This window comes from Orycteropus afer, unplaced genomic scaffold (assembly GCF_000298275.1).
Source record: "Orycteropus afer afer isolate SDZICR_OR568_19922 unplaced genomic scaffold, OryAfe1.0 scaffold00010, whole genome shotgun sequence".
NCBI lineage: Eukaryota > Metazoa > Chordata > Mammalia > Tubulidentata > Orycteropodidae > Orycteropus > Orycteropus afer.
Window position 1 is genome coordinate 13180843 of NW_006921597.1, and position 3444 is coordinate 13184286.

At 40.5% G+C, this 3444-nt stretch overlaps 1 protein-coding gene across 1 annotated transcript in view; it reads left to right on the forward strand.

Moving 5' to 3' along the window:
• Positions 1–3444, forward strand: part of PTPN22 (protein tyrosine phosphatase non-receptor type 22) — a 134540-nt gene that overhangs the window by 97661 nt on the left and 33435 nt on the right. The gene's annotated exons all lie outside the window — the stretch shown is intronic.

Below are 3444 nucleotides of genomic sequence, written 5' to 3' on the forward strand. Positions count from 1 at the left end.
TTCTTCCTCAGGGATGTGTTCTGGGTCTGTATCTGCTCCCTTGTTTCTTCCACTTTATCCTGCTTCTTTGTATGGACTGTGATGGTCTGTTGTCTCCGAGGCTTCATGGCATTGTGTTTAGATCTCTGTCAACTGTTTGTGAAGAGCAGCTAAAGGTGAGTCAGGGTCTTCTTGGTGGTTGTTTATTGTTGGCCCATTGGTAGAGAAGGAAGTGGTGGCTCTCAGTAAGTGAAGCTGCCTGAGGTGCAGGTGTAGTTGTGTCATATGGGACTGTTGCTGTATCCCACTCAGTTAGACAAAAATAACAATTGAATAACCATCAAAAAAGTAAAAGCAAATGGACAAAAAACACAGTGTAATCACACAGGAACAATAACCAAAAAAACAAAAAAAGAAAAGAGGAAAAAAAAAACACCTCACAATATCGGAGGAGAAGGTAATAAGAGAAAAAAGGTAGAGTAGGAGAAAAATGAGGAAAAGTATGGGAAAAATGCAAAAAGAAAAACAGGGTTAACCACAAGAAAGAAAAAAAAAAAAATCAGAACCAGGAACAGGAAAAAGAGAAAAAGCTGAAAACTAGAACCTGAAAAGGGAAGATTAAAAAAATGATAATAATAAAAAGGACAACAACAATAATAATAATTTAAAAACAGACAAAAACAAACAAACTAAAATAAAAAGAAAAAAAATCAGGGCAGGGCATGACAGGGCACCCAGGCTCTGTCTGAGCACACAGACTGGGATGGAAATCCTGCCAACCTAGAGGGTAGATGGGACTGAGGGACAGCCACACCTCCGTTCATCAAGAGGGTGTGGGGTATAAGAGTAACAAGGGGAATGTCACACCTTTCCAATTGTCAGCATCTGGAATGTCCTTGTGGTTCCCAGCAAGTGGAGCCTGTTCCTAAGTCCCTGGAATCTGCGAGAATGCTGTCTCTTTAAATATCCAAAATGGTCAAACTGCTTGTAAACATTCAAAATGGCTGCACTCTCTGGACAGGCAAAGTCCACAGCTCAGCCCACCTTCCTCTTCACTGCTTCCCCTTTTATTCACCAGCCACCAGAGCAGTCCTCCATGCAATCCCTGGCTAGCAGGGCTGATTTTTAGGTTAATTCTTAGGTCCTACCACCACTCAGCAATATCCAAGCTCTGTGTGCTGTCAGGATCGCTGCCAGACCGCAGCTCCATATGTCTCCTTTTTTGGTATTTTCATGCAAATTATTCTACTAGTTGGAGTGTAGTCCACTTCTAAATCCTTCCCTTCAAAGTTCAGGGCTCCAGGATTATCTTCTGTATCTGTGTGAATTCGTTCCCCCTTTCTTTGTTGAAGAGTGCAGTCTGTGCAGTCTTTCTGCCTATTCAGCCATTTTACCAGAACTGCCTTAAAGCCTCACAATGTACCAAATGTGAGTGATCAACATGGTGGCATTGAGGAAGAAGAAGACAGAGAAATCAAGTAAAAAAAAAAAAAAAAAAAGCTTCCACTTGTGGTATTTCTGTTACAACAGCACTAGATAACTAAGATACAAGCCAATATGCAAGACAGCATTTTCCTCTGCTATATATTTGCTGAATCTTTGCTTTCTTTTGGACAAAAGCCAATATTCTATTTTGGGGCAATTGTTTTGTTTTTGTTTGTACTGAGAGATACAGTATAAAAATGATTGATATCGCCTGAACTTTTTTACCTTTACCTATTTTTTATTCATGTCTCTATGTTCAACGTGAGGAGCCCTAGTAGTAGAGTGGTTAAGGCACTCAGCTGCTTACCAAAAGCTGCTCCATGGGAGAAAAATGTGGCAGTTTGCTTCTGTAAAGACTTGTTATATTGTTGTTAGTTCAAGTCATTTTTCCTCAAACAGAGCTCAATAAACCACTTTCTCATGTGGAAATAAAAGCGACTAATGCAAATAAAAGGAGCCCTGGTAGTGCAGTGGTTAAGTGCTCAGTTACTAACTGAAAGGTTGGTGGTTCCAACCCACCAGCCACTCCATGGGAGAAAGATGTGGCAGTCTGTTTCTGTAAAGATTTACAGCCTTGGAAACTCGGTGAGGAAGTGCTACCCTGCTAGAAGGTAACCAGTTCGGTTAACAAAAATACAGAGCCTTAGTGGTACAGTGGTTAATGTTCAACTGCTAATTGAAAGGTCAAGGTTGACAGCTTGAATCCACCAGCCCCCACATGGGAGGAAAATGTGGCAGTCTGCTCCTGCAAAGATTAAAAAAGAAAAAAAAAAGCTAACTCAATGCCTTTGAGTCTAGTTAATTTCGACTCATAGTGACCCGTCCTTGGGTTTCTGAGGCAGTATCTCTAAGGAAGTAGATTGTCCAACCTTCCTTCCAAGGAATGGCTGGTGGGTTTGAACCATCAGCCTTCTGGTTAGCAGTCAAATGACTTAGGCACTACACCACCAGAGCCTTGAAAACTCTATGGGGCAGTTCTAGTTTAGGGTCACTACAAGTTCACTCATAGGTTCATGATGAGTCAGAATTAACTTGATGGCAATGGGATTTTTCTTTAGTTTAATGAAAATACAGATCAAATTTTACTTGAAAAGTATACATGTGCATGTTGTAGTTGCTGTCAGGTACTATCCAGTTGGTTTCACTTAGAGCACCCCTCTGTAAAACAGAACTTAACACTTCTGGCTCCTGCACCATCCTCACCTTGGAAACTCTATAAGGCAGTCTACTCTGTTCTAGGGTTGCTATGAGTAGGAGCTGATCCAATGCCAGTGAGATCCTTAATGCCTAGCCCAATGTTTGGCACATAGTAGGTATTCAATAAATATATATTTAATTGTATCTGATTGAAATTCACTATGTGCTCTAGTCATCTTAGGAAGGTGGAGGAGCAGGTTTCTAGAATCCTAGTATCAGGCGTCTCTGTGTGTGTATGGCTACATATACAATACACATACAACACACAGACATGTGTAGTCCTTATACTGCACTCTGAAAATGTGAAAAACCCAAAAAGGAAATATTTAATCATTTCTCTCTATTTGCACAGTTTCTTAGAAAGTTTATACAAATGGGAAATTTTTTCACTGCTAGATACTTCACATGCAAAATGTAGCTAAGTTCTCTTTGTATTGTTTTCATAATTGGGCAGAAACTGTATATGACTACATTAAAGTGCTGAAAGGAAAAAAAAAAAAAAACCCACAACTTTAAGGTTACATCTAAGCAGCTAAAATAGACAAACAAAGCAACAGAATAATGCTTCTGAGAGATTATGGGCCTAACTCAGAATCATCTATAATGGAAGAAGTATAGGCTGGGAAGTGATCAGAAAGAAGATATTCCAGGAGTTGTTGTTGTTGTTGTTATGTGCCGTGGAGTCGGCCCTGACTCATAGCGACCCCTCCTTGGGTTGCCGAGGCAGTATCACTATGGAAGTAGATTGCCCCATCTTCCTTCCGAGGAGTGGCTGGTGGGTTT